Source organism: Thamnophis elegans, chromosome 16 (assembly GCF_009769535.1).
Source record: "Thamnophis elegans isolate rThaEle1 chromosome 16, rThaEle1.pri, whole genome shotgun sequence".
NCBI lineage: Eukaryota > Metazoa > Chordata > Lepidosauria > Squamata > Colubridae > Thamnophis > Thamnophis elegans.
In genome coordinates this window covers 15,540,467-15,553,000 of record NC_045556.1, presented here as the reverse complement: position 1 = coordinate 15,553,000, position 12,534 = coordinate 15,540,467, and the positions used below count along the sequence as shown (strand labels likewise).

Below are 12,534 nucleotides of genomic sequence, written 5' to 3'. Positions count from 1 at the left end.
CCCAATCCTGCATGCAGGGTTTAGAACAGAACATTCTGCTTTTAAAAGGACCTGCTTTCTTGAAAAGCATGATTGCAGACATAGGCAAGCCTGCCAACAAGTATTGTTTCCCACTTTAAACGTTTCTATTTTCCTGATGCCAGAGATTTTGTTTGCCCCCCCCCCCCACTTTTTAAGATGAGGAAGCATGTGGTTTCTGAAAAAGTGGGCAATTAGATCCCAAAACTGAATGAAGCAGGATGATACTAAAACGGTTTAAATTCCAACAAACAAATCAAATCAAATCCACACATTTCATGATGATGCACAATATGTTGCGTTTTATTTTTTTCCTTCTGTTACGTTCCAAATTAAAATTCACTGCCAAGGGATGGTTTCGGATTTATAGGTTGTGCAGCTTGTTTTATATCTCTGGTGGGGTGGATACAAGATTAATCTCTTTGCTGCTATAATTAGGTTAGCCCCACACCCAGAAGTCTTAATGAAATTTGTCTGGGAAAAAAATTATTTGGAAAAAAATATAGCTAATAGCCCAAGGCATATGTTAGAACCCACAAAGTCAAAAAGATAGTGTAGATGCCATGATGTCATTGCATGTATGACACTTGCCAATACTTGCCTCATTTTGAATTTGATAAAAGCACATCATTTGCATTTGTCATGCATGTGATGTCACTTGCCTCCTTACCCATTCTCTGTGAAGGCTAATGAATCCCCACAATCTTGAGTACTCTTGGCTGTAGTTAAATGTATTTCCGGGAGGCTCTCAATGGCTATGTGTGTTTATGTTATGCTACAAAATCAGTAAGGTATATGTTGGCTCAGCAGTTAAAGCAGTTGTCAACCATGAAGCTGGCAGAGCCTGGGTTCGAGACCCAAGCATCACCAATAGGGTCAGCTTCCATTTCTTTGCCCCAGCTCCTGCCCACCTAACATATCAAAAAACATGCAAATGTGAGTAGATAAATAGGTACCACTTTGGTGGAAGGGTAACAGCATTCTGTGATCCTTCGTATATGGTCATGCTGGCCCTATAACCATGGAAATATCTTTGGAGAACACCAGTTCTCTCGGCAGAATGGAGACTAGCATGACCCCTGACACAATGGGACAGGAGAAAACTTTACTTTTACAAAGCCAATGTATTTATTGCTGGGAGTTTCAGATTGCGTGTGTGTGTGTGTGTGTGTGTGTGTGTGTGTGTGTGTGTGTTGAAGTGAGGGTTTCCTTTTTATTTTATTTTTTTAAGGTATAGTAAGTGTTCTGACCCCCCCCCCCCGCCCTGTGAATAAACCAGAACACAGCCTTGGCTGTTTGCCACTGTTCAATTACTGAGATAACGAATCCTTTGGCTGAGGGCCCAGGTAACTCACGTTCAGTAGAGTAGCTCTGCAATAGCAATAGCAATAGCAATAGCAGTAGACTTATATACCGCTTCATAGGCCTTTCAGGCCTCTCTAAGCGGTTTACAGAGAGTCAGCATATTGCCCCCAACAATCTGGGTCCTCATTTTACCCACCTCGGAAGGATGGAAGGCTGAGTCAACCCTGAGCCGGTGAGATTTGAACCGCTGACCTGCTGATCTAGCAGTAGCCTGCAGTGCTGCATTTAACCACTGCGCCACCTTGGCTCTGCAGCAACCCAGATAGTTCAAACGAAGCAACGCAGATAGTCCAAACAAACAGACACGACTAGAATACACAGATAGATTTTCTTAACTACTAATTTGAACGGTTGTTTCCTGCAAATGTCCCTTCCCAACGCCTCACCTATAATCTCTCTTGGAAGGGGCCAATCAACAACTACCTGTGCTTAATCATCTTCTGTGAGTCTGCCTATGGAGTTGCTGCTTCCGTTTCTCAGCCCTTCTCAATCTAGCATCAGGGATAAACTGCCTTTGATCCTCCCCACTGCTCCATGCCTCAGGTGCCTCCTGGTGGCCAACCAGCCTCTCTGGTCCCTGCTCTGAGTCTGAATCTTGCCCAGGGTCCTCCACATCGTTCAGGGCAGACTCATATGGTTCCTCGCTATCCGAGTCTATCAGCAGCTCAACCAGATCCTGCTGGGCCCACAACAGTAAGCCTATTTTAGCTTACAGTAGTGTTAATGAGTTTCCTGCCTCACTATGAAGGGAAATTAACATTGAGTGCAAAGTCAGACTATATCCTCAGAGATACAGGAAGGGGAGGGAACATTTGTATATGAAGCTCGGACATATTTTGCCTATTCCTACTATAGTGCTTAGGGATGCGATGGCTCAGTGGCTAAGACACTGAGCTTGTTGATCAGGAAGGTTTGGCAGTTCGAATCCCTAGTGCCGTGTAATGGAGTGAGCTCCTGAAAGCACGTAAAAATGTAAATAGAAAAATAGGGACCACTTTGGTGGGAAGATAGCATTCTGTGTGCCTTTGATATTTAGTCATGCCAGCCACATGACCACGGAGACATCTTCGGACAGCGCGGGCTCTTCGGCTTTGAAACGGAGATGAGCACTGCCCCCTAGATTCGGTAACAACTAGCACATATGTGCGTGGGGAACCTTTAACTTTACCTTTACTTTAATGCATGGTCAAGCATGTTTCATTCAGTAAGCAATGGTCCCACAGACCATGATTTAGTGTGAAATGCAACCTACCCAAAATCTCTTGAAGAGCACTGAATGGGCTATATTTTTCATTTGACTCAGTGCTCCCCTGCTGATAATGCTAAAGATGGCAATCATACTAAAAGTTGGATGGAAGATTTGTACTCATTACTTTGCCAATAGTTATTAACTTGTTAACCTGGATGGCTTGGCACACGGGGAAGTAACATCAGTAAGATAAGTATATAAAGCATTGGGTTTCAGCTGTATACCTTGGGCTGTCTGAATGCACCAGTGAGTTCTGAAGATGGAAGCATTTTCATTAACACACTTCCTGATGAATCTCTGTTTTTATATCTGCATCATTTCTTTCTTTGAACACCCAGCTCAACTTGTAATAAGCAATAAAGCCCTATTTTATAGAAATACTCCTTCGAGTTGACGTGATTTCCCTGCCAAATTTTGTGTTACCAATGCCATGACTGTGTAGCAGCAAAAGCAAAGAGGAATTGGAAAAGTGGAAGGGCAAGTTATGGTGGGAAAATAGATGTTTTCAATGAGTTTTTGGAAACAGAGATAATGAGCTTGGAAGCAAAGCTGAAAGAGACAAAGGAGATGGGTACCGGGACATGCCTGGCAGATTGTGTAGATTGATTCTGGCACCAGAGAGTGAAAATGAGTTTGGTTTGGGAAAGAGAATATTCTCTGGTCTAAATTTGCATAGCTTGCATGTCCCTTCCAAGGCAATTGGATAACTCTAGATGCCAAATACTCAACTTATAACCCCAACTGAGCCCAACTTTTTCTGTTTCTGAGCAAGACAGTTGTTAAGTGAAATTTGCCCCATTTTATGCCAAGTTGTTAAATGAATCACTGCAGTTATTAAGTTAGTAGCATGGCTGTTAAGAGAATATAACTTCCCTATTGACTTTGCTTGTCAGTCACAAAATGAATCCGGGTTAGGGTTAGGGTATATAAATGTATCTTATGTGATTTTCCAAGGTAAACAGTTTATCAAAGTCTTTTCTGAAATCCTTGCCATCTCCAGGGCTGCACCCAAGGCCATGTTTAATAGTCTAGTAAGGGATGGCCAAGAGGGACATGGTGGTTCAGTGGCTAAGACATTGAGCTTGTTGATCAGAAAGTTGGCAGTTGGCAGTTTGAATCCCTAGTGCCACATAATGGAGTGAGCTCCCAAAAGCACATAAAATGCAAGTTGAAAAATAGGGACCACTTTGGTGGGAAGATAGCGTTCCATGTGCCTTCAGTATTTAGTCATGCCGGCCACATGAACATGGAGACATCTTTGGACAGCGCTGGCTCTTCGGCTTTGAAATGGAGACGGGCACCGCCCCCTAGAGTCGGGAACAATTAGCAAATATGTGTGAGGGGAACCTTTTCCTTTAAGAAAATATGACTCCTTTCAAGTAGACTGTCTTATGTGTTCAACTATATTTCTCTTTTCCTTTGGAAAGGTAAAAACTCTTGATTCTATATAGGTTATAATAGGAAAGAAAATTGTCAGGGCTAATATTTTTAGTCAGTAATTCACTATTTGGAAAATAAAAGATATTGTTTTAAAAAAAAGGGATGGCCAAGTAGTGACAGAAACAATATGCACATCCCTACTACGATACATTTGTCAAGGCTCTTCACATCACTCATTCCTCTTGGGTTGTTATTGAGGCTGGCAGTGCCAAGTCAGAGATCTATCAACAAAATACTAGAACTGAGTTTTCTTTAGTTTGGTTCCAGGTAGAAGTTGAAAACTTTGCTGGGGTGGAAGAGGCGTTCCTAAAAACGTCAACCCAAAAGGAAGCTGCAGCAAAAACATTTTTGCGAAAGGTTGCTCTCCGAATGTGTAAATTGGATGGGTTTGTTTAAGTAAAAGAAATATTTATTTGGGCCTTTCAAGGCAATTTGCAACATCACAATGTCAGCTGAGTGCAAGCTTGTAAAATCAAAATGCATTAAAATAAGGTCTATAAAATGACTTACAGGCAGGATAGTTTGAAAATAAATGAGAAACCTTGCAAAACGATGGTGATAAAATACTAACCTATCTTTTTAAAATTGTCATACTTTTGGGGATTGGGAAATGGGGTATTTCGGCCCCATTCTGCTCCCTGGGTAAATGAGGGCAATTGCTGACAACCTTTAACCAGTCCTTGCAGTTGGAAGTAAAGACAAAATGATATGAATAAAGGAGGAGAAGCCAAAAGGGTACCATTGGAGTACCAAATGTACCACCTCCAAAAGTGTGGTCTTCAGCTTGCAAATGGCTCAGCCCATAGCTGAGAAACACTTGCCAACTTTGTACCTGCCTCCCTACCAAGTGATGTTCAAGGCCATAAACTGCATCTCCCCACAACCTGGCAATTGGTAGAACTATTATCTCCCAGCTGCTCCAGATGTGATGGCCACAGCTTACGTGCTAGCTTTAGCGCTGGAGTCTTCATGATGTCCAAATAACTGGAATCAGGCAATCATATGGAGCCGTGGTGGCGCAGTGGTTAGCAGACAGTAGTGCAGGCTGCTTTTGTTAACTGCTGGCTGCTGGCAGTTCGATGCTCACCGGCTCAAGTCCATCTTTCTGAGGACCCAGATTGTTGGGCGCAATAGGCTGACTCTGTAAACTGCTTAGAGAGGGCTGTAAAGCACTGTGAAGCAGTATATACGTAAGTCTAAGTGCTATTGCTATTGGCATCCTACTTGGCACATCTCCTGATATTCTGCCCCTTATGATGTGCTATGGTGTTGGGGAAGATGCCATGCTTCCCACTGCTCCCCTCATTCTCTACCTTCTGGCCTAATGGGTGAAATGCATTTGATATCAGTCCTTTTAAACTCCTGGAAGGAAAGAACCATTTTTTCATCTTACCCCCCTGCTCTCATCAAGGACTGTGGATATGCAGGAATTTGATGTTGCCTTTGTGATCTTCTGGTGGTCCTCTCCATTGTCATCTATTCCATTTCTTTGGTCAGGGATTCATTATCCATGAAATAGTCTCCTGCAGTTTCTTCTTATCTTGCTTTGTAAGCTGATCTCTTCTTCTTTTTTTAAAAGTTTGTCTCCAGCTCTCTACATTCATTCAACTGTTTTCAAATTAGTTTTGCTGCATGCTGTCTCCTCACAGATAAGCCTAAAATGAGGTCTCTTATCTCTTGTACATCAGCCACCAGTGGCTTGAGAACACTTTGCATTAGGTTCTCTTTTGATGGGAATATCCTTTATCAACAAAGTGCCTTAAAATATGCATTGTCTGAAGAATACAGAAGTTTATAGATGAGATTAGGGTTCAACAGCCAGGGTACAATAAGGTAGGTCTTAATTCAAGACAGAAGCTTCTTGAATCTTTGGGTTCAAATGTTGTAGTAAGCTACTCTGATTCTTACTCTAACTATATAGAAAAGTCTTATTTTGCATACTGAATAAATCTGGGAAATTAAGATGTTTCTTTGCACGAATTTATTCCCCCATCTAAACAGTAGAGTATGTTACATGAGAGAAATCTAGTTGGCATCAGACATGGCAGGCATTCTTCTTCTCCATCTAGTAGTTTGAAATCTTATGGGACTTCTGCAAATCAGGATCTTTCTTTATTACAGTCCTTGTCCAGTCTTGTAGGATAATCCAATTTTCATTTGGCATGGAGAACAATGGCGGATTCCCCTACCCACTCTTGTTCGGAGTTTGAGTATATTTAATTTGCTAGCAGCATTTGTCAGCCTGCTTCATTGTGTATAATTCAGTCTGTAATTTGGAGAGGCTTCAAAAGCCTTTTGTCATTCAGAGCTCTGTGGCCAGATTGCTACAGGTTTTCCTTGCTCCAGTGGTTTTTAGATTATGAAGAATCTTGTATCATTATGTCAGAGAAAATGAGCAGTCAATCTGTTAAAGAATTTGTAGAGTCATCATCTTCACTAATTAATGTATTTATTAGCCATCCAATTGAACATACACACACAAACACACACACACACACACACACACACACACACACACACACACACACGTTCAGTATATATTCTTTTGAGATTTTGGAATGATAACCAAACAAACTAATTATTGGGAAAAAACAAAATCCAGTGCGTTGGTTAACTTTGTTTTTTTAAGTATGCTACAGTTGGCTGAGTTCACATATTTCAAGTCATTGATCATGATTACAGATATAATTTTAGCCATTGTCTATCCACTGCAGGATGAAGGCCGCTTCCACATGTTTCCAGCCCATACAGTCCTCATCTTTCTTTTGCAACTGGGCCCACAATACTTGTTGATGTCATTGATCCATCTTGTTTTAGGTCTGTTTTGTGGATCAAGTGGGATCCATTCTATGACTGCCGTGGTCCACCTGCCATCAATTCTTCTCGCTATATGTCCAGCCCATTTCCATTTCAATTCTTTTACTCTCTTGATGATATTGAATACTTTTATTTATTCTCTAATCCATCTGCAGGTCTTTCTATCTTGCCTTGTAATGTTGAGCATGTATCTTTCATTGGCTCTTTGTGCCACAGATAATAGACCAAAAACAAGCTAACCTATGAAGTCTTAATAGGATGGACCAGACCACATATTGGCAACCTTAAACACCAGAGGTGGGTTCCTAGCAGTTCGCACCAGTTTGGCAGAACCGGTTCGTCAAATCTACCGAACCGGTTAGAAGAGGTTCCACCAGTGGACCTGGAAAGCAGCCCACACCTACAGAAGAGGTTCCAAAATTTTTTGAAACCCACCACTGACACACACACACACACACACACACAGAGAGAGAGAGAGAGAGAGAGAGAGAGAGAGAAAGAGAAAGAAAGGAAGAAATAAAGAAATAAAGAAATGAAAAAAAGAAAGAAAAAGTGAGAGATGAAAGAAAAAAAGGAAAAAGGGACAGAGAGAAAAAAGGAAGGAAAGAGAGAGAGAGAGAGAGAGAAAGAGAAAGAAAGAAAGAAAGAAAACACATGGCCAGCAAGCCACTCCCACCAGGTCATATGGCCGGCAAGCCACTCCCACAAAGGAGGCCACACCCACAGAGTAGGTTCGAAATTTTTTTGAAACCCACCACTGTTAAACACTCAAAGAGCTACAAAAGTCCTGAACAAAAGCCCCCTGTTCACTTGTGGAGCCAACCAGAAGTCTAGTTCCCCGCGGATAGTCTCCTCTTGGTGTGGTGTCATTTTTGCTCTGCCAACCAGAAGTCTGGATCCCCCATTATAGAGTCTCCTCCTAGCATGGATTCTTTTTCCTCTGCCAACTGGAAGTCTGGTTCCCCCACCATAGTCTCCACCTAGCGATATGTCCTTTTTCTTCTACCTATCCTAACCAAAAGCCCTAACCCTAACCCTATCAATTGTGGAGCCGATCGGTGACAGGGAGCTGCAGCAGAGGGATGAAAGAGCCACATGCGGCTCCAGGGCCATGGATTGCCGACCTCTGGAACAGACCGTCCACTCAGGCATGCAGAATAAGAGTACATCAGGATAGACTGCAATATTAGAATGGAATTAACCCAGGATCTGGCTCTCCATCATGAAGATTTCAAGCCAATAAATAATAGAGTTAGACTGGGAATGAGCTTTCTGTATCTTACCTTTTTTTGTCCCAGTTTCTTGTAATTTTCAGCTTGATAAATTATAATTTAATACCTAGAATCACTCATTCTATGTTTGTGAGACATATTCCAATCCCATCAGTAACATGCACTATGCCTCAATGACTCAAATTTATCATAGGGAATGTAATTCAATGTATGTAAAAAGCTGACAGATTTGGGAATATTAGGCAATATTATTTGTAAATTGTCTCCATTGAGATATATACTTTTACTTCTATGTTGTGTGTGCCCCTCCCCTCCTGTCAGGAATGAAATCCACACTCGAAGGTTAAATTAAACTGATTTATTGCTAACCATGCCTATACACAAGTATCCTTCTCAACTAATGGTTAATACTTGCTAAGAGTTAGATACGGGTGAATGGAATTCACAGGGAGGTTGGAATTAGTTGTCTTGTTGCTAGGTGGCTACAGATTCTAGGCTGATCTCTCTTTTAACTTTGCCCTCAAATTCTGCCACTCTTCCTATGCCTCTTTGTCAAACACTGTAGATTTATAAAATAAATGAGACTTGCTGGAAACGATATACAGAATACTGATGGGAAGGCTGTTAATAAAGTCTACGAATCAAAACTTTGGTGTTAAGTTTTGCCATGTGTCTTTTCTCATATAAAAAGATGAAGGCTGTTCCTCTAGCCAGCATATGGTCTCTTTCCCTTATGTTTAGACCTTTGTTTTCTCTCTTAATTTTTCTCACTTTTCAACAAACATCCCCATACATTTCTCAATTATCCTTCCATCACCTCCTCCCACTTAGCCAGTAGTGTTAAACCAACATTCAAAGTGTTTGTCCCTTGGAATCTAGAATCATGAAACAGGTTTGGGATTAGGAGAGCAGGAAGATATCACCATACTGAACATATTTTATGGAGAAACGTCTCTAGAATGAAAATGGCCTCAGTATGGAGCTACACTGTCTTAAGATGTCTTATTTCAAGAAGAAGACATGGCTTTAGAGAAGGACTGCTTCATATTTGGGGCTCCTCAAGTCAGAGCAGATACTGTAGTTTTAAAATCATTCTTCAGGTTAAAGAGTAATGCCCCTAATCTCCCAAAATCTCCAACTTGGTAAACGTGTTGATTGTGGTAATAGTTGTGCCAGCAGCTGGTATCCCAATGCTCAAACTGGTTAATATTGCATTGGCCAATAGCGATCTGGTTGTTATCTCTCCCTCCAATGACAGTGACCACACCCCTGTTTTTCAATCAGCAAAGATCCAGCAAATTGCATCAGCCCAGCTCGCTCTTATAAATTATTCTTTTGCTTTTACGGCTCCAAAATATTTGTGCGTATAAAACAAGGAAGGAGCAGTAGCCTTGAAACAGGCTGATGTTGGTGGGAAAGGCTAGAATCTCAGTTCTTCTTGGCTGTAGAGTGAATTTACAATGAGAAAGAATTGAATGGCAATGAAATATTAATTTTTGGATGCAGCTCAATAATTGGGTTGGGGCCAAAGGTAATGTGAATCCGTACAGACTTTGTTTATAAAGAACTTAAAGGTATATCAGTTTCACTCTGGTATTGATTCCGAGTGACTTCATGGACACGGGGACATAGTTCACTCAATTTGTTACCAGCTATTTCTGGGATGTCCAGAAATATGCATCGTTTTGGTGATAGTTAAACTTGATGTGTTTTTTTTCTTGCAAACATTTGTTTGCCTGTTACGACGGTTGTCCCTTATTCATATGTTGATTGCTGGGTGTGCAATCAAGAACACTCTTAAGATGAAACAATGCAGCCAATCAAGCCAAATCAGAAACAGGTTCACAAACTATAAGGCAGGTGGGAAAAACTGCCCCATATAAACTGCCAGCAATCCCAGCTCTTAAGTTAAAGCAATGATGTTATTATCTATTTTGGTAAGAAAACATTTGCAAGGAGAAAACCAAGCTCAGTTAACACAAAGTTCCCAACATTTCAATTTTGAGCTGCATACATTTCCCGTTAATTTGCTTCCATTTCCCATCTAATGTGATGATGAACTTATTCAGTCATGTTCAATTCTTGGGGATTTCGGGGGGCCTAGTCCTCCCCACATCTTCCAGTCTTGCATTACTTTTTGGGTCGTTATATGTCCCAGGTGGTGTCAGCTTTGATGGTGTCCAGCTGCTGTGTTCTTTGTTTCCTTTACCATTAACTTTTCCTAGCATAATTGCTTTCTCCAGTGAATTCCCCTGCATGACATGGCCAAAGCAAGTGAGATGCAGTTTCGTGATTTGTCTTCTAGTGACATGTCTGGTGTCATGTCCTCCAGTATTTGGTTGTTAGTCACCTTTGCTGTTCAAGGAATACACAAGAGCCTTCTCCACTTCCACAGTTCAAACGAGTCAGTCTAATGTACAGTGCTGGAATTTTTTTTGTAGTTACCCATCCACACTCTTGTTAGGCACAATGCTGCCTAACTTTTGAATTGAAATGAAGCATGTGTCAGGCCTGCAGTTAATTTCCTTTTTTAGGATCTTTGGCCTGCCACACTTTCTATTAATTCACTATGCTGTTTCATTAGTGTAGTAGTTGGGAGGGGGGAATAGAAAGGAGTAGAATGGTGGAATGTGTTGTTGTCATTCTTTTCTAGAAGCCCAAGGTGATCTTTTCTCTTTGCACCTCTGCACCTGACCGGAACCAGCTGGGTGGAGATGCCAGCATGGCTGAAGAAGATTGGACCATGTGATGAATTTATGGGTGTGGGGATAAGATCATGAACTTTCAACTGGGTGGAATGCCAGGAAGTTTCAGATTTGGGATTCCACAGCCGTTGCCAACGTGTTTGTCTTATTAAATTGGAAATTTAAGGATACCTCTGCCTTGGAGTCTGATTTAATTCTGCATGATATTTGGTACGCTGACAGCATGTTTGCTGCAGTGGTTAAAGGCATTGGATTAGAAGGCAGGAAATCCTGAATTCTAATCTTGAATAGAATAGAAAAGAATTATTTATTAGCCAAGTGTGATTGGAAACACAAGAATTTTGTCTTTGGTGCATATGCTTTCAGTGTACATAAAAAGACAAGATACATTCGTCAAGAATCATAAGGTAAAACTGCAGAAGATATCGGGGAGCTTGTTTGGGGGTACGGCCAGTCTGGGTCACTTCCGGTTCTGCAACTCACCATTACTGGTTCGGCCAAACCGGGAGCAACCAACCTCTGGTCACAGGGTACAAATAAGCAATCAGGAAACAATTAATACTAATATAAATCATAAGAATACAAGCAACTAAGTTACAGTCCTGCAGTCATAAGTGAGAGGAGATGGGTGATAGGAATGATGAGAAGACTAATAGTAATGGTAATGCAGTCTTAGTGAATAGTTTGATAGTGCCAAGGGAATTATTTGTTTAGCAGAGTGATGGCGTTTGGGGAAAAAACAATTCTTGTGTCTACTTGTCTTTAGGAACAAAAATTAGGAACAAAAGCCAGCTGGATAACTTTGGGCCACTCGTATACTCTCAGTTCTAGGAAAAAGGTAGTGGTCACCCATTTCTTAAATGTTGCCAAGAAAACTGCATAGATTTCATCACCAGAACTCAGGGTTGACTTGATAGATGATTATCACAACAGATATATCTCTCATAGCATTTTGCAGCCTTCCTTTAGGAAGAATGGGGAAGGGAAAAGGGATGGATGAGATGAATGGTGTGGAGCTCCTGAGATCCCCTTTTCAACTCTACTGGGTCCAGCACTTCTCAGATACCTTTAAAATAATGCCCATTTCAAAAACCTCAGTTTAAGGTTTTATTTTTAAGGTTTTGTGTTCCGTTCTATTGATAAATATAACAACTGGCTGAAACACAAGAACATTAGTCAATTTGAATTAGTTATGATAGCAGTGTTCCAGTATGTGAGGGACTAACACAAAGAGGAGGGGACCAACCTATTTTCACCAGAAGGCAAAACAAGAAACAGATGGAAACTAACCAAGAAGAGAAGCAATCTGGAATTAGGGAGAAACTTTCCAACAGTGAGGACACTTAACCAGACACTTAACCACTTAACTTGCCATCACTTTAAGAAGAGACTGGACAGCCACTTGTCTGGAATGGTATAGGGTCTCCTGCTGGATCAAGGGGTTGGACTGGAGGATCTCCAAGGTCTCTTCCAATTCTGTTATTCTGTTAATAGCAAGCCTAGATTTGATGTGACAATTAATGCCAAACAGAAGCATTAACAGAGACAAAAGATTTGAAGACACTCTGTCAAGAATAAAATATTAACCGCAATTACTTGGGCATTTGTACCAACTGCCCAGTGCAGATCGGCTAATGCTAATGCAAGGGCTCCAGGTCTAATTGTCTCATGGAGCCAAGCATTAAAGATGAAGCCTTCCAATTCCATA

The 12,534-nt window shown here is 41.2% G+C and overlaps 1 protein-coding gene across 1 annotated transcript in view; it reads left to right on the top strand.

The window, feature by feature from the left end:
- The window catches only part of AGBL1 (ATP/GTP binding protein like 1), a 391,004-nt gene that overhangs the window by 26,828 nt on the left and 351,642 nt on the right, over window positions 1-12,534 (top strand). The window lies entirely within an intron of this gene.